Here is a 19,188-nt window from a genome sequence, read left to right as displayed (position 1 = left end):
TCCCTGTAACGTTTCAAGCTCAAAATCCAAACATTGAGTTGAATACGGGGAGCAAGTGAGAAGGAATGATGAGTTTAACAAGTAGCCCTACATAATAGGCTTACCTGCACTATTTCAGTCATGAGAACCTGGTAAATGTATCTACCAAGTAGACTATGCCAAGTGATCAACAGGACAGCTTGCAGAGGGCTTGTGTGCCTGGCCAAACCATATAATCTAATCGGCATTATAGAGAATATTTCACTGATTTACAAGACGAGAATACAGACCTTTGTAAAATACACAAACATCTCCTAGGCTGTCTTATGGAAAGGGAACATATGGTTGATTTTTGCAGGGAGCATTCACTGGGAATCTTGTAGTTTGCTGATTGGTGTCTAAAATAGCATCGAGCCGTCATGATGCCTGTCATGCTCCAAGTGTGGCATTCACAGTCTCTGCCAGTATACAAGCTGTCCTTTTCTGCATTTCTACCACTAAATGCTGGCCTCCTTAGTGCCTGCTGTTGTAGCATGATCCTTGGGCAGGAGAGTGTCGTTCACTAAAATCCCCAGGCAAGTGATATGGCGTGACACTGGATTTATATAGCCAGGAGGTTTTGAAGCTATACCACTTCAGATAAGAATGACTTCTGCAACATATAATTCTTCAACAAGAGCAGGTAAATCTGTCAGTTTAGAGGAAACTTGGGGAGTAACGGCTTGCTGCGATGACTAATCCAGTGCACTGTGAGTCACCCAGTGATGCATTATCAGGAACTTCTCAGACCTCTAGCGTTTCGCTTAAGAAACCGATAAATAAAAAAACTTTCAATTTTCTCAAGCTAATTGAATCCCAGAATATAGTGTCCCCTAATCTATCAACCTTTCAGTCCTCCTGGAGCTATGCAAAACAGTGAGGTTGATGCACGCAGGTCCTATGAAAATTCCCCCCGCCCATTCTGACTTTTGACTTCCCAGAGTGAATGTTATAAATACTAGTATGAATATTTTATTTTAAACACAGATGGCAGCTAGGATCTCACAGCAGAATTTTGGCAAACTTATTGGGTAGCCCAGGTGGCTTGGAAAATGTTTGAATCTCAGGAATTTGTGAGAAATATCAACAGTTTTGAGTTGGCAATAAAATACTGAATAGACACATTTCATCTAGGTCTGGTGCAGCTCACAAAAATGAATACAAAACTAAATTTCTTGTTTAGGATCATGGCTACTTTAATTAACAGTATTAAAATAAACAACACTGAGGTTTAAAATAATGTTTTGCTTCTGGTTTGAGTTTACTTATTTTGTTTATAAAATGTTTGAATCCATATGGCAGCCAGGATGATATTAGTTGGCAACCTTCAGTCTCGAAAGACTATGGTATCGTGCTCTGAATGGTGGTTCTGGAACAGCGTCTAGTGTGGCTGAAAAGGCCAATTCGGGAGTGACAATCCCTTCCACACTGGGAGCAAGTGCAGTCTGTTCCTGGTCTGTCTCCCTGGCTATGGGCCTTCCTTCTTTGCCTCTTTGCCTCAGTCAGTTGGCCAAGTGTCTCTTCAAACTGGGAAAGGCCATGCTGCACAGCCTGCCTCCAAGCGGGCTGCTCAGAGGCCAAGGTTTCCCACCTGTTGAGGTCCACTCCTAAGGCCTTCAGATCCCTCTTGCAGATGTCCTTGTATCGCAGCTGTGGTCTACCTGTAGGGCGCTTTCCTTGCACGAGTTCTCCATAGAGATGATATACACTTTATATAAAAGCATGAAACAACTATGGCGCAATCCTATGCAGGCTTACCTGTTGTACATTAATCATTGTGGGTTTTATTTCCCAGCAAACATGCATAAGTTTGGTTTTCCAGCCTTGAAGCCTTCTTTGGAATATTATGTATTCACATACATTTTGTTATTTCCCTTATTATTAATTATATTTATTAATGATAATTATCACTCATTATTATTTGCCTAATACTGTATAACCAAAGGCTGCAATCTTATACATTGACTAGAACACCTCTGAGTAGACATGCCTAGGATGGTGCTTTAAGTCACTGGAGATCTTAATGAGGCAAAGCCCATGTCATTAACAGATGCTAGATCTCCCATTTAGTTTAACCAGCTGACCATCTTGTGATTACTGGCTATATGTTAGATATTGATCAGATCACTCCGTCATGGACAGATCACTTCCTGGTAAGGTTTAGATGTTGCGGCCTCCTGTCTCCGCAGAGGCGGAGGACCTTATTGTATGGTCCGCCCCCGAAGACTGATGGATCCAAATGGTTTCCTGAGGGCTCTGGGGGATTTTCCTGCTGCTAAGGCCACTGTCTCATCTGAGGCTCTGGTTGATCTCTGGAACACGGAGATGGCTAGGGCTGTGGATGAGATTGCTCCTGAGCGGCGCCTCCCAGCTAGCAGAGTCAAAGTGGCTCCTTGGTTTACTGAGGCGCTACAAATGATGAAGCGCCAGGGTAGGTGTCTTGAACGATGATGGAGGAAGACTCGTGACAGATCCGACTGTCACAGGCCAGGGCACATTACAGGGCAATAGTGGCAGCGAAGCATTCCTTTTTCTCTGCCACTATCGCGTCTGACCAAAGCCGGCCAGCGGAACTGTTCCGTGTGTGCGGGGTCTCTTCCATCAGACCCCACCAGTTGATCAGGAGGAGCACACAGAGGTCCGCTGTAACACATTTGCCAGGCACTTTGCAGATTTATTTATGTGTTGGATTTGTATTCCGCCTTTCTTCCCAAAGGGCACCCAAGGCAGCTTGGATTGCTTCGATTCGCCATGCTTGGATAAAATTGCTTGGATTCGCCATGACTTGGCCTCCACATTGGCAATGTCTGGTGATGTCCCCATGGCATCTGTCATTCCCAGTGTGTGGAATTCTTTTCAGCTTGTGGAACCTGAGGATGTGGACAGGATCCTTTGGAGTGTGAGGCCGTCTGCCTGCCCACTGGACCCGTGCCCAACATGGCTGATTACATCTGCCCAGAAGGACTAGCCGAGTAGACAGAGAGCATAGTGAATTCATCCTTGAGGGAGGGGCTGTTGCCACTGGCTTTAAAGGAGGCTGTGGTTCACCCGCTCCTGAAAAAGCCCTCTCTGGACCCTTCTATATTAGATAATTATCAGCCAGTATCAAACCTCCCATTTCTGGGCAAAGTGGTTGAGTGGGTGGTGGTGTTTCAGCTCCAGAGAGTCTTGGATGAAGCGGATTATCTGGATCCCTTTCAGTCTGGTTTCAGGCTGGGCTTTGGGACGGAGACAGCCTTGGCCGCCTTGGTGGATGACCTACGCTGAGGGCTGGATGGTGGGAGTGCATCCATGCTGGTCCTTTTGGACCTTGCAGCGGCTTTTGACACCATCGACCATGGTGTCCTTCTGGGATGGTTGGCAGAGTTGGGGATTGGAGGCACTGTTTTGCAGTGATGTAATGGAAGATCAGAAGATCATCAGGTGGATGATGTGATGTTGACAGTGATTCCATGTTTTAACAGCTGGTTGACAGCCCTGGGAAGGGCAGGGCTGGCTCCACACCTGTAATCAATCAAGGCCAATGGCGACTAATGGACACCTGAGCTTCATTTGACCTTGATGGGACTTTGAATGGACATGAACCAAGAGATGGTTCACCTGAGCCTAATTTGGACTTAACAAGGGGCTAACAAGGTAGCTCACAGGTGAGCTGCATTTTGGATTATGAGACATCCAAGGATAAAAGGCAGCTTCAGAAGGAGATAGAGCTACCCTGACCCAGAGGGAGTTGCTACCTGACCAGAGGGACCCCAGACCAGACACTTCCTGACCCAGAAACATGGGAGAAGGGGACTGCCAGGATTCTGCTGGAGGACACAGGACTGCCAGGACCCTGCTGGAGGAGACATTCTGCTGGAGAGGACACAGAGGAGGGACTCTGCTGCAGAAGACTGAACTGGGAAGACTGGACTGTGCTTTGGAGACTGGATTGGACTTGGACTGGAGGCTTTGGACCTTTACCCACTAAGTTGAATTTTGGGGAGGGGAAAGCCTCTGGACAAGAGGAATTGCCAGGAGTGTGTTTGTAGCAATAAATTCTTGTTAATTGCTCATCTAATAAGGAGTTCTGCATTTCTTTGCACACCACAGCTGTTGTTCTTGGAAAAGGAGGGTGTTAATTAGCCAAAAAGTGGGCATTAGAAGGGAGTTGGAATACACTACCCAAACAATAAAGGGAACACTTAAACAACACAATGTCACTCCAAGTCAATCACACTTCTGTGAAATCAAACTGTCCACCTAGGAAGCCACACCGATTGACAATCAAGTTCACATGCTGTTGCACAAATGGAGTAGACAACAGGTGGAAATCATAGGCAAGTAACAAGACACCCCCAATAAAGGAGTGGTTCTGCAGGTGGTGACCACAGACCACTTTGCAGTCCCTATGCTTTCTGGCTGATGTTTGGGTGACCTTTGAATGCTGGCGGTGCCGTCACTCTAGTGGTAGCATGAGGCGGAGTCTGCAACCCACACAAGTGGCTCAGGTAGTGCAGCTCATCCAGGATGGCACATCAATGCGAGCTGTGGCAAGAAGGTTTGCTGTGTCTGTCAGTGTGGTGTCCAGAGCATGGAGGCGCTACCAGGAGACAGGCCAGTACACCAGGAGACATGGAGGAGGCCGTAGGAGCAACAACCCAGCATCAGGACCGCTACCTCCGCCTTCGTGCCAGGAGGAACAGGAGGAGCACTGCCAGAGCCCTGCAAAATGACCTCCAGCAGGCCACAAATGTGCATGTGTCTGCTCAAACGGTCAGAAACAGACTCCATGAGGGTGGTATGAGGGCCTGACGGCCACAGGTGGGGGTTGTGCTGACAGCCCAACACCGTGCAGGATGTTTGGCATTTGCCAGAGAACACCAAGATTGGCAACCTCGCCACTGGCTACCTGTGCTCTTCACAGATGAAAGCAGGTTCACATTGAGCACATGTGACAGACGTGACAGTCTGGAGATGGCAGGGAGAACGTTCTGCTGCCTGCAACATCCTCCAGCATGACCGATTTGGCAGTGGGTCAGTAATGGTGTGGGGGTGGCATTTCTTTGGGGGGCCGCACAGCCCTCCATGTGCTCGCCAGAGGTAGCCTGACTGCCATTAGGTATCAAAATGAGATCCTCAGACTCCTTGTGAAACCATATGCTGGCACGGTTGCCCTGGGTTCCTCCTAATGCAAGACAATGCTAGACCTCATGTGGCTGGAGTGTGTCAGCAGTTCCTGCAAGATGAAGGCATTGATGCTATGGACTGGCCCGCCCGTTCCCCAGACCTGAATCCAATGGAGCACATCTGGGACATCATGTCTCGCTCCATCCACCAGCGCCACGTTGCACCACAGACTGTCCAGGAGTTGGCGGATGCTTTAGTCCAGGTCTGGGAGGCGATCCCTCAGGAGACTATCTGCCACCTCATCAGGAGCATGCCCAGGCATTGTAGGGAGGTCATACAGGCATGTGGAGGCCACACACACTACTGAGCCTCATTTTGACTTGCTTTATGGACATTACATCGAAGTTGGATCAGCCTGTAGTGTGTTTTTCCACTTCAATTTTGAGTATGACACCAAACCCAGACCTCCATGGGTTAATAAATGTGATTTCCATTGATGATTGTTGTGTGATTTTGTTGTCAGCACATTCAACTATGTCAGGAACCAAGCAATTAATAGGAATATTTCGTTCATTCAGATCTTGGATGTGTTGTTTAAGTGTTCCCTTTATTGTTTTGAGCAGCTTATTTGGATGGGACATGTGGTTCTGCTCCTTCTTGGTTGACAGATCCTAGATGGTGGTACTGGGGGACTCCTGTTCGGCACCTTGGCCTTCAGAGTGTGGGGTGCCACAGTGTTCTATTCTGTCCCCCATGTTATTTAATATCTATATGGGAGAGGTCATCCGGGGATTGGAGTTGGGTGCCATCAGTATGCTGATGACACTCAGCTCTACCGCTCCTTTCCACCAGACTCCAGGGTGGCTGTTTCTGTCCTGGAGCGCTGCCTGGAGGCAATTGGGATCTGGATGAAGGTGAACAAGCTGAAATGAAATTCAGACAAGACAGAGGTCCTCCTGGTGCAGAAATCCACGATGCGGGTGCTGGACTATCGCCCTGCTTTGAATGGGGTTGCACTCCCCCTGAAAGAGCAGGCTTGCAGCTTGAGGGCTCTCCTGGACTCACAGCTGCTCCTGAATGCCCAGGTATCAGCTGTGGCCAGGAGCACCTTTGCCCAGCTTCGGTTGGTGAGCCAGCTGCAGCCGCACCTGCCTCAGACAGAGCTGACCACGGTGGTTCATGCCATGGTGACAACAAGATTAGACTATTGCAACACGCTGTATGTGGGACCGCCCTTGAAGATGGTCTGGAAGTTGCAGCTAGTGCAGAATGCGGCAGCTCGTGTGGTTGCTGGAGGTCAGCAGTTTGACTCTGTCATGCCGCTGCTCCAGCAGCTGTACTGGCTGCCGGTTCGTTTCCAGGCCCAATTCAAGGTGCTGGTTTTGACTTTTAAAGCCCTAAACGGCTTGGGGACAGCGTATCCTGTGGTGGGGAGACAATCACAGAGGCATTCTTAAGGTATGGAAACATTCGTTGCCTTACCTTGGGGCTGCACTGGTGCTGAAAATTTGGATAGGATTGGGCCCTGAGATGAAAAAGCCAATCAGCCAGCAATGTTTCCTACTCTCTGAGCATGACATTAAGAGAACAATTCTAAGCTTTCCTCAAGTGACATCTGTCTGGAGGGTGTGTTCAGATTCTCAGCAAAGTTTAACACCATGTTTCCAGGCTCTGAGGTAGTAGAATTTGGCCTGTTTCTGTGCAGACTGCCTATGCGTGGGGGCTTTTGTTTTTTAAACACGGACAGTTCAATCCTAACTATAGTCCCATGCTGTGATAAAGCAGGGCCTGTGCAACCTCCTTACATTCATCCCCTTACCCCAGGTAAAGCCTCTATGGGGCTACTCAGATCTGCACCAATGATATTGCTGGCACAAATCCAGCCCGCCCCATGTCAGGCTCTCAGGCCTGGGGGGGGGGATAAGAGGGGTAATAGAATGGCCTTGGCCACCATTGCTGCCCTCTCCAAGGCTTGAACTGCCCCTTCCTGTTCTCCCAACTTTGTAACACCTTCCTCATCCCCCGCTGCCCAAAATAGAGACTACCTGCTCCAGCGGGTACAGGCTTTTGAGTGGTGGCAGCAGCAGGCCAGCACAGGCCTCCATGCTGCTGCAACATTCCTTATGGCATGTTTCAAAAGCACACATGGCCGTTCCACTGGCGCTAGCTGGTATGGGCCATACTCTTGTAAAAAGGTCCTGATATGTAATAAACTAGTTGGAGAGTGGGCTAAGATAAATCCTTCTCTTTGATGTACTAGTGTACTACATGCAAGGAGAGTGGTTTTATTTTTGTTTTTTAATGCTGGGAAATGCTCGAAACAGTGATATCCACATGCCACCTTTGGACTGAAGTACTCAGTATTCACCTGTTTCCATTTACAACCTTATTCTGCACACTGCGTAGATCAGCTCTCAGCCACAATCTTCCTTGGGCAATTCTGGAAGAAGATATGAAGCTTTGGAAGTAAGACCCATAAAAGTTTGATTTAACTATTACCTAATAAGTGTGCATAGGACTGCTGCCTCAGTTTTGAGATCCAGAAAGAAAATCAGCTGCCTTTATTCATCCCCATACTGTCTCCGCTATAATAATGAGCAAGATTTATAAAGTACATGTTCCTCTAATGCTGACCAAAGAAGTAAAGTTTATTTGAGCTCCTAGAGTTTTCTTCTAGCTTCAGTTCTGTCCAACGGTCTGAGATAACTATGTTTGCAGCATGTATGCACTTTTTATATTTTATGCTGTTATTCAGCCAACATCCCAATTGCTCCAAATGTGTCTGCAGGGAAGTTGCTGAAAACACTTTACCGCTAAACACGAAAAACCTCTCTCAAAATACCTTATTATGATGGTACATGAAATAGATTTTAGGATTCTGCATGCAGATCTGGAAAAAACGATTTTATTTGACACTCATCAAAGCCAGCAACAACGTCTGCTATACAAACACTGCAAAATGGAGTCACTTTCTTTTCAAGCTGTTTTCACAGTTGGGATGAAATCACAGCTGTATAGATTTGAGAAATAGCCCTGTGCCACTCTGGGAAGCACTTGCGTGCTGCTTAGGGTCTCAGATGGATATGAAGCTCCCTTCTTTCCTTGCTGTGTGGTTTTAGGGACCAAGACATACAACCATTGAGATGTAGCAAAGTCATTGTTGGGAGAAAGCTAGAGTTTGAATTAGAGGTCCTGGGCACAAGGGCTGGAATCTAGCCTTTTTTGCTGTGTGAAACTGCATGCTTGCAGTCTCAGAGAAGGGAAGTGTTTTCCATGATGACTGTGAATAGGATAAATTAAGGTCCACTACTCATGGGAAGGGGAGCACAGCTCAATGTCCTGTTTGTAAAAGGTTCCGGGCTCAATCCCCAACATCCACAGGCAGGACCAGGAAAGTGTCCCACCCAAAACAACAGAGAGCCTCCTCCAAGCCAACACAGATAAGACCAAGTTAGATGAACCAAGGAACCAACCCAGCAGAAGGCAGCCCAGCATTCCAACATGTGCTGTTCATGATTGACTGATTAGCTGCCTTTCCAAGGCTCACAATGGCTTACGTACATTTTAAAAAATTAGAATTACTGCAACTCAAGAGACGTGAAAACAGCGCAAACACCAAAAACTTTGGCATGTTTTGAAACACGTTTCAAAAGCCAACCATATGGGAGAACTTTGTGCCTGAAGTGGAAGATCATTCCACAACCTGGAGGCAATGAAGAACCCAGCTTCTAGCAACACCAGGTCTTACTTCATGCAGAGCTGATTTCCAAAGCAGGACCTGACTAGATGACTGATATATTTTTCCCCTTCCCATGCTGGTGATGCTTTTAATGCCAATTGTATTGTCTGAATCATTCATTCCAAGCATAAGAACAAAGAAATCAGTGGATACTTTGGTGTCAGTGGATACCAAATCAGTTGATACTTTGGTATGCACTGATTTGGTATCCATTGATTTGACTCACCACTGATAATGGGGTGCACCTTTAAATGCCTTGTAACAAGGAAAAAAAGGACCAAAATCCAATTTTCTACCTTTGCACTGTTAAATAATAATTTCATTCCATTAGATTCCATTATTCACCCCCTCTGGTGGCTGAATGTGGTATAGTGTCTATACCAGGGGTCTCTAAACTTTTCGGCTGAAGGGCCGCATCAAATATCTGGCACAATGTTGAGGGCTGGAAAAAAATATTAAATATAAAATTTAAATGAATACATTAGAGCTGGAACTTAGATGAATGAATGAATGAATGAATGAATGAATGAATGGGCTCAAATGCCCAGGATCCCTCCAAGCAACAACACAGCCCAAGAAATAAGGCACACACTCAAATGGACCCCCATTCCCCCACCCTACAAGCAAAACTCTGGTTGTGTTTGGTCAACTGGGCCACAGGCTCTCAGGGGATCAGAGGCTGGCCACGGGCCAGATAGAGGGTCTCCGTGGGCCACATCTGGCCCCCGAGCCAGAGTTTGGAGACCGCTGGTCATTTTGGGGTGACAATAGAGCAAGAAACCTAGAAGTGGGCCTTTAAAGCTATTTTTTCCCCACTGATTTGGTATCCACTTTTTTTTTTTTTTAATCCACTAGGGGTTCCATTCTGGAACCCCAGTGGATAACAAGGCATGACCTGTACATTAAACTGGGTCAGACATCTAAAACTGACAACAGTTCTCCAGGTGGAAATGCTTCACTGTCTCTTCTCGCTGTCTTGCCCTGCAGCTCCTAAGGCCAGACTTGCTCAGGCTGCTACCTCAAAGTGTTGTTGTGAAGACACAAAAGATAGGGAGAAATAGGGTGGGTGGGGGCTGTTGGATCTGGCAGGGGTAAGACTGGCAGTGTGTCCCCCAGTCATGTACTTTATGTATTTATTTTGGGGTGCTATGTCATGAAAATGGTTCAAGGCCACTGTGATCAGCATACACAGCACCCCTTCTTCCAGGTCATTTATAAAAATAAATTGACTGATGTTCCAGAACTGTTCACCTCTTGACAGTCTTGCCTTGTTTTAGACAAGAAGAAATGCCAGGGGCAAAAGTATGAATTAGAACTTTCCAAATACCACCCAATTCTGGATCTCACAATTGAATTGCCTTTCCGATAACCAGTAATGATGAGCGCTATATTAAATAATGTTCTGACAAGTGATGACTGTCTTAGAAAAGTTGCATTATCTGTTTTACTGAATTGTCTGTCCTTCTCTTTGTGATTTCATGGGCTCCCATTAACTGGGAGGTTTTTCCTGCATGTTTTCATTTGGTGGTGTGAGATAGCAGCCTGCCACTTTAAACTGCAGCTGTGAATTTAATGATAGTACAAATGAAAAGCTGTTGGTAATTAGGTTGCTGGGTGTTCCAGAAATTATTGGTATTTAAAAAAATAAATAGTTGCAAATCAAGAAAATGCAACCACAATGCAATAAGAATTCTTTCTTTCTTTCACTCAGATGATGGGGCATCTTGTAGAGAAATTTCATATCAGAAAATCACACAATAAAATAGCCACATAGTACAGAGGAGAGGGTTTGATGTATAGTATATGGTGCCTAGATTTCTAACCATGATGAATCTCAGTTGCCCTTTCAATGTTATCCAATTTAAATGTTATCCAGCTGCTTATCTAGTGAAACCACCCAACTGTGTGGCTGGGTGATCGGTCTTATGGATGTTTTTCATGAAGTCTGAATTGTTCTAGTCAATTTCATGAGAAAGACTTGCACAGTCTTATCCATCCATGTGGTTGGGCCATTTAGATATTCTCCCAGCTGCATAGGGACCTGCTCATTGATAAGCATCTCCTACATTGCATTGCTAAGAGGACATATAAAGGTGTCTGATTCTCATGATGCGGGTGGGTGGATCCAGAAACCCCAGAACTCTGGAGCTGGCCAAGAGGGAGAAACCCACAGGCAGAAGCAGTTGTAAGCTCTAGAGGAAGAGCCGAAAAAGGCCCAGGAGCTAGACATTGTCAATGCTGCCAAGGTGGTTGGAGGGTTGTTTGATACAACAGCTTGTATTTTTGCTTGATCAATCCTGGGAGAGGCAGAATTTTTCTTATCCTGTCTTGTTTTCATTCTGCTCAGAGAGCATAGTACAGACTTCGCTAGTCTGTTTCCTCCAAATGCAAAGATGAATTTATCTGTGCAGTTTTCACAGACATATCTAAGGGTCAAAACACACTGGACAATAGCCAAAGGAAAAGAGCTTGCCCATATAATCACTTCACTTGTGTGCTGTGACTGGACATGTGCACTACTGACATGCTAAGTCTACACACAGATGGGCTGGCTCCCATGGTAAGTGCATTTGTTCGTGATGGGGTATACACAAAATGCTTACAAAAGGTACCAGTTTTCCTTGTAGCTGCCCTTTATTTGCTTTGGTCTGCACTAATTCTGTGATTAAATGCTATTTAAATACATCCCCCTCCCACCTTGGGTGCAAAATTGTATATTGCAAGCACAACAGAAAAAATATACTTGAAAAACAAATATTAACTTCAAAAACCAGCTGACCTTTCACACAATTGGTTCCTGATGCATGAAAAGAACATGCCTTCCTCACACATTATGTGCAGTACAATCATCTTCTCTTATGGTGGCACTTCAGTGGCAGGGTGATAGTCTTTCCTCAGCATTCAGAATATAAGGGTTGGAATACTTTTTCCACATAGCTCATTCTGTTGTATAGAATCTGGTTGTCCAACGAACACATAAAGTATTTATTGCATGTTTATCCCATCCCTTCTCTCAGGAACTCAGGGCGGTATGCATGGGTACAGACACACACATCCTCATAATTACTGTGAAGTAGTTTAGGCTGAGACTGTCAGTCCTAGAGTTTCCCAGAAAGTTTCATGACTGAGTGGGAATTGAGCCCAGCTCTCCCTGGATCTAGGAGACACAGTAACCACTACACCACACTGGCTCTTGCACAGAATTAGCCATGCACAAAACAGCATAGCACTTGCTGTGTATACATGAATTTTGTCAACTTTAAAACTTGCATTTTCCCCTTCAGAGGCTGCGCACTTTACCTCTGTCAAACTCAGTTTGTGTAACTGATTGTCCAATCCCATATGGGCCTTATGCCACCAGAACAAGCATTTCAGGGCGTATGTTTATAGATGGCTGCCATAAAATGCAAGGCGTTGCCCAGAGCAGTCAGATTGCCACCACAAGCAGTGGCCCACCAGCGGATCCATCATGTCCCCTGGTGCCAGTAAGTCAGGGCAGGGGACAGGATGGAAGCAGAGAGAGGTGGAACATGGAGGAGAGGGAGTGCAACCAGGGTTGGAACGAAGGCTGGAAGAGGGTGTTATCAGTGGCAGCAGCACCAATTTCCTATCCCCCTTCCTGGCCTTGATCCACCTTCCGGGGTTCACTTGGACTTGCACCAGCAAAACTGCTAGCACAGGTCCAAGTAGACCTGTTCTGGCACTGGAGGCTTATTCATGGGTAAGGGGTGTTCCTTACCCAGAGGAGACCTCCAGGACTGCTCTCTCCCAAGATTTCACTTTACATAGAGTGAAAAAACAGAATCCTGCACCAAGAGACTTACAATCTAGATGTCGACAACAGATTTAATTTGGGCCCCAATCACATTGGCAATGCATCAGCAGGGGAGGGAAAGGTTAGGGTTCAGGTCTGAATCAACCACGTTTGTTTCCCCTGCTATGCCACCTCCATCCCCTCTCCCCTCATTTCTATGGTCAACCTCTAAATTGTAAGCCCCTTGGCGCAGAATCCTGCCTTTTTACTCTATGTAAAGTGCCATATATATTGATGATACTATAGAAATTAAGAACAAGAGAAAAGCTCTCATTCAGCTGTTTAACAAGAAAGAAAGAAAGAAAGAAAGAAAGAAAGAAAGAAAGAAAGAAAGAAAGAAAGAAAGAAAGAAAGAAAGAAAGAAAACAGTGCAATGCTGTCTCCCTAAGCTCACAATGATTTGAATTACAGAGGGTCCAGACCCTATATTTTTTGTTCCAGCCCCACTTAGCTACAGTTTCTAGTTGGCTGCAGAGGATGGTATTTTGATTAAACAGGACAGATTCAGAGATGGAGTTTCTGATTTCATTCGATTATACACATTTTTTAAAAATCAGCATATAGAAAACCCTGCATATAGAAAGATTTTAGATGTTTACGTGGGAGTCAGTGCAAAACAGTGTAGTGCATTATGTCATTGCTTTTTGGTTTTGAACTGAAAACCGTCCCTTTAGACTAAAAACATACATAACAGAAGATAAAGAGTGGTAATTTTATTGAGTTGTCCACTGTATGACTCACTTTTGTACACCTTGTTGTTCTTTTTAATTTCAAATAGGTTCCAATGGATAGAGTAATGAATATCCAGTAAGATAGATGCTGCTGAGAAAAAGACAACAAAATCCTCCATTGCGGCTTGTGCAAAGCATTAAAAGAAAAACACTTGCTACAGAGTTCTCCCCCACCCCTAAACACACCCAAGAACCTCAAGCCCCTTTGTCTCCCTGCCACAATCACCACCCTCTCCGTTCCTGGTTTAAGTATCTCCTCCACAATGTTTCTATGGTTAATTAAAGTTTACTGCAAAAGGAGCCAGAGTGGGCTGAGAGCATTGATAAAGAGAGATGACTAACAAAGTAATCGGCATGTGATTAAAGTGTGGGTTGCCAGGCAGAGATTAGTTCTTCTTGAGTCTCCCAGCTTTTATCTTGCCTCAGCACTAAAATAATTCTGTTAATGATACTGAGGTCTCCCAACTCATCTCTTACGTTGCAACTGAACAAACAAGACAAAAGGAGCTCAACAATTTAAGAAAATGTGATCCAACATGGACTGCGGCCAATCAAACGGACCACAGAAGTGGATGGCTGTATTTTCTCACTCTTTCCACAACTGGTAGATGGGGAGCTCAGAACTGTGTGGGCAGTTATAGCAAGTTGACAAAGGCATCTCTGCCTCTGCTCTGTGCATCAAAAGAACCATGTTTCATGACCTTTGTGGTACCCAGTTGTGGTACATCAGTTGAAGCTCTTGACAGAAATTTGTGCAGATAAGACTGGATCCCCCTCCAGGTGGATATTTATTTAAATATTTAAATCCTACTTGTCTGTCATATTCAAAAGGCATCCAAGGCTTTATAAACAAGATAGTGCAGGACCCACCAGTGGGTCACAACCCAATTTTCGGTGTGTCCCAGAACTGACAAGGAAAATGTAGAGAGTTCTGTGGAAACTGAGGTGGGGCAGCACATGCACATTTACTCATGAGTAGGCAACAATGCCTTGGCTCTTATCAAAGGCCAGATGAAGGGAAACAAGGCCACCAGAATAGCCTTGAACCAATGAACTTAGAACAAAATAAACTCTCCAGAAGGCAGTCCCTTCACCATACTAAAAAGGATAAAAACAGAGGCTTGAGCTGCTGGAAAGGTGAAACTTTTTTTTTTTTTTTTTAAGTCTCAAAACTAAATGGATCCCAACAGAGTGTCATTTTAAAAAGTGGGTCCCTGTGCAAAAAGGTTTAGGAACCACTGAGATAGTAGAAAACCATAACTGCAACATTTCAAAAACAAAATAGAAAGCAGAGCTATCAGATAAAGCAATTGCAGTAGGGGCAGAGCTGAGAAATCAGGTATGCTAGAAAAAATGGTTTTTGTTTGGTATTTGAACTCCATCATCAAAGGGGCCAACTTGGCTAATGGTAGAAGTTTCAGTCTGAAACTTCTATAGAGAAGAGCACAGTCCTGTGCATAGAGGTGTGATTTAAAAAAATTATTTATTATTATTAATAACAGTATTTATTTATTTAACCTTTTATATTAATTGTGATGCAAAGAGGAGCTCAGCCAACATATTTCCACAAGTCACACATATGTGTGGCTTGTGAGCCACAGTTTGGCCACACCTGGTTTATAGCATTCTCAGAGAAGAGAGTCTGAAGCAAAGGATGAAGGAGCAAGACTGGGAGGGGAATGAGGATATCATTATGCCTTTTGTGGTGAAATATTCCCCACCCTGTCTTAGATGTGAATGAGACAGAAACATGAGAAACAAAAATGGCTTCCCCTGTTAGGTCTTGTAAGGTCCCAGAGATGGTAGTCACACAAGAACACATTTTGAAAATGCTAGACTTGTGGCACATGAAGATATGTATCTGATATGCATCTCTCTGGCATCTCCGCTTCACTGAAGTAACAGTGGCCCACACACCACTCTTTCTTTTTTCACTGCTGTGTTCCATATCCCTTGCAACTTCACAAGGAGTCCCTGGATGCCAGTCATATGAAAAGATACAAAGAGTTTTGAGGCACATTGATGTGTTTACTTCAGCATAAGTTTTTACGGACTGCAGTCCATTTAATCAGATGCATGAAATGAAAACCTCCCAGGTGGCAGTTATAAACATACAAGGGGTATAGTGAAAAAAAAGGAAAAAGTGTTTTTGAAAGCAGTAAGGTCAATTACACCAGGCCTGGGCAGGTTATAAACTTTAAAGTATACATAATAAACATAATGCCTATCACAGTAGGTGATACCATCCTAGCAATACTAAACCAATTAACACTGTAATATGGTGAAAATTCATTTCCTCTTCAACTGAAGAGGATAGGACTTCAGTTGAGACCTATTCCATCACTTGTCAAGGCAGTGCTGAGTCTCATTATAAATTCTGATTCAGCTGATTCTAAGTCTAATCTCTCACTGAAGAGTTTTTTGTTGAAGAATTGTCACCTTCAGATCAGCAGGAGAATGTCCAGGCTTGCTGAAACATTCCCCCAATGTTTTCTGGATGCTGCCACTGCTGATTTGAGATTGTGTCGATTTATTCTTTTGCATTGTGGTTGATCTGTTTGTCCTGTGTAGACAGCAGCACTGTTGGCAGATAATGGCATATATCATGTTGGAGGATCAACAATTGAATGAACTTGTTAATGCAGCTGACATTATTGGGTCCTGCAATGACAACGCCTGAGTAGATAATGGAACAGAGTTGGCATTGCGGTTTGCGGCAGGGTATGTTTGTGTCACTGAGCTGGATTGGATGATGCTTTTTTGCATGACTGGTCCCATGCCACAACAGATGTATACACTAACAGTGCTTGCACGTCCCTTCCCCTCTAGAGGAGTTAAGGGCACTCTTCTTAACTCAGTAGGGTGCTTGCCATTTCCTGCCTGGCCTTTTGCCTCACTGAGATGAATCCCCTGTTTTCCCCCCTATTTTTGGACTCTTCTGTTTCTCCAGAAGCTTCAGGTTCAACATTTAAAAGCAGCTGAGATATGCTCCCAGCCATACTGGCACTTCATAGGACTGGTGATGATGATGATGTTGACAGTCTGAAGGGGGTATGGGGCCATATTGGGCTATCCATTGGGGAGGTCTGTAACCATAAAAAGGTTGTAATCCTTACAAGAACTTTGTAAAGTTAGTGAATATTATTGTTGTTCCTCCTTTGCTGATGGCAGGGTTGAGAAGGAGTGTTGTGCCTAAAGATTGCCCAGTGAGTTCATAGCAGAAGTGTGAAATTTAAACAAACTGATCTGTAGAGTCCCTTTGTCCCAACACTATGTCGCAAAAGGATTTAGGTCTCAGACCAGAGGCCCATTTTCCCCTTCATTGTAGGCATGGAGAGGGGGGTAGGGTTGCACTCATTTACCCAGTCCATTGACCCCACTTATCCATTCAGAGAAAAGTTTGAATGGGGCTCTGTGCACAGGTTTGTACAGGGTTTCTAACAGCATGGAAGAGCATATGTGTATTACTTTTTCTGTGGAGTACTTCTGCCATATACACAAGGGTGAGCTAGTGGGTAGTTCCCCCACATACATTTAGTTCAGTTTAGAAGGCAAGGATAGAGCTTCAGTCCTTTTAGATTTAATGTTGTGGGAAGCCTTGATCCTTGTGTGGCAACATGAGGAGAAAATAAGGAAAACTGTTTGGGGGACAAGACAAGGATACTGAGGAAAAACCGACTTTCCTGGGTTCTTGTCTCACCACAAGTGAACCTCATGTCACTGTCACTCTATGCTGAGTGTCCCTGTTTTTATCAAGTACCTTCCTTTGAACAGCCCATGGTGGTTTTACTTTTTAAATCTCTTCTGTCTTGTCTAATGAGCTTTGCAAGATGTTGCTTACTCATACCTTCCACCCCTGCAACCTTTCAGTGTGCAAGAGGAAGCAGGTCTTTACCCAATTAAAGGAAGATGACCTACATAGGAAGAGGGGCATGACCAATATGATATAGCAGTTTACTAATGGGACACAATGAAATAGCTTGAGTCCTGCAGGCAATTACAGGAGTTCCTGCTCATCTTATGCAAACAATCAGAACTAGTTGAAAATTTTATATATTGATATATAGGCATCAGCTAAAGGTGAACTAATCACAACACTGAAAGATTAAAGATGACATAAAACACAGATAATGGAATTAGCATTATGAATAAGGTGCGTATCAAATGAGGGAGTTTACAGTTATCTTTGGGTTCCTGTTTTTGAGCTGGAGGTTCATTTGAGTGAAAAGTTACATTTTTGCAGAAGGCAGAAATGATTCATCAGCTAACAGGATTTTAATGCCTTGCAGAAATTGGTGTCATTGTTCATCACGAAGGCCTGGATGATACATGCACTCCGTCCAACATATAGCACATTTCTATATGCTCATTCACCCACTAATAGCCAAACTACTCTCCCACTCCTTGGCAAACACGTCAGCCCCTACCTCTGATAAATGGTGAACTATGGTAATGGACAAGTGACTTATTTGATGACAAAGTGCTCTCATCTTTTGTGATGAGTAAGTTTGTTCTTTGTTAGTTAATAGTGGTTTGGTTTGTTTAGGACAAATGGATAGTGAGCACTACAGAAAAAAGTTTTCCAGCCTTTAAAATACATGATCATCTTTGACATGGTTCCCTCCAAAATACATATTAACAAGTGAGAGCAAATTAAAGCCACCATTTTGAAGGCAGAAACTTGTTAATGAACCAGTCCAGATGATACTGTTTGGCCTGACCCTGCCTGTTGCATAATTACAGATGGGATTACATACATTTTGCTTGTCTCCCAGCATCTGTTCCCATTTTACTATTTCATTAGGACAGGGGTGTCCAAAGTTTTCAGCAGGAGGGCCACATCATCTCTCTGACACTGTGTCGGGGACCAGGGGAAAAAAAGAATTTACATTAAAATTTGAATAAATTTACATGTTTACATAAATTAATATACTAGAGGTGGAACTTATATGAATGAATGAAGGTCTTGCAATAGCTCAAGGCCTATAAAAGGCCTTGCACAAAGCAAGGCTGGCCTTTTCTTTGCATCACAGACGTGAAACAGCAAGCAGTGGAGGGAGCCCTCATCCCACAGCTAATGCGAGAGGTCAAACTGTCGCCCTCACACTGAGAGCAGTTGCGTCAGGCCAGTGTGGGCTCCAGCAAGTTTCCGGAGGACCAGAGGCTCATTGGAAGCTGGGGTCTCCCTGAGGGCCACATTGGGAGTCCTTGAGGGCCGCAAGTGGCCCCAGGGCCGGGGTTTGGGCACCCCTGGATTAGGAGAATCTCCACAACTAGGAGAAGGAGGAAGGCACACCAGGAGGGGAGCAGGACATACACAGTCATACCCCTAATTGCATGGTTGCCAGTTCAGATGCATCTTGAAGGGCTCAGTGATTCACTGTAGCTCAGTAGTTGAGCACATGTTTTGTGTGGAGAAGGTCATAGGTTCAACCCCTGGGATCTCCAGTAGATCTGGGGGAAAAAATATGTCTGCAAAACCTGTCTGAAACCATTCATGAAATTCATTCATGTTCATGTGGACAGTACTGAGTCACACAGACTTACCCAGTCTTACCTAGTTTTCTATGTACATGGTATCGCAAGCAGTGATAGGAAAATAAAATTAAAACATGTACAACAGTTTTCAAAGTGGCCTGACCATGAGAGGGTCTATGTTGCTGAAAACCAGAGACAATACAAGCACTAGCCTAGTAGCCGTGGTACCCATGACACCTACACAGCTACAGTCTACAAAGCAAGCTCAATCACACTTCACCATCTCCATATTCAAGTTC

General features: G+C 44.6%; 1 long non-coding RNA gene across 1 annotated transcript in view; it reads left to right on the top strand.

The window, feature by feature from the left end:
• Positions 1-458: 458 nt before the first annotated feature.
• The window catches only part of LOC136645599 (uncharacterized), a 51,732-nt gene continuing 33,002 nt past the window's right edge, over positions 459-19,188 (top strand). The window contains exon 1 of the long non-coding RNA XR_010794149.1: positions 459-661. This is a non-coding gene — a long non-coding RNA (uncharacterized lncRNA). The remainder of the gene's footprint in view (positions 662-19,188) is intronic.

This window comes from Tiliqua scincoides, chromosome 3 (genome assembly GCF_035046505.1).
Source record: "Tiliqua scincoides isolate rTilSci1 chromosome 3, rTilSci1.hap2, whole genome shotgun sequence".
Lineage (NCBI taxonomy): Eukaryota > Metazoa > Chordata > Lepidosauria > Squamata > Scincidae > Tiliqua > Tiliqua scincoides.
Note: the sequence above shows the minus strand (reverse complement) of the source record. Positions and strands in the feature narration are given on the sequence as shown.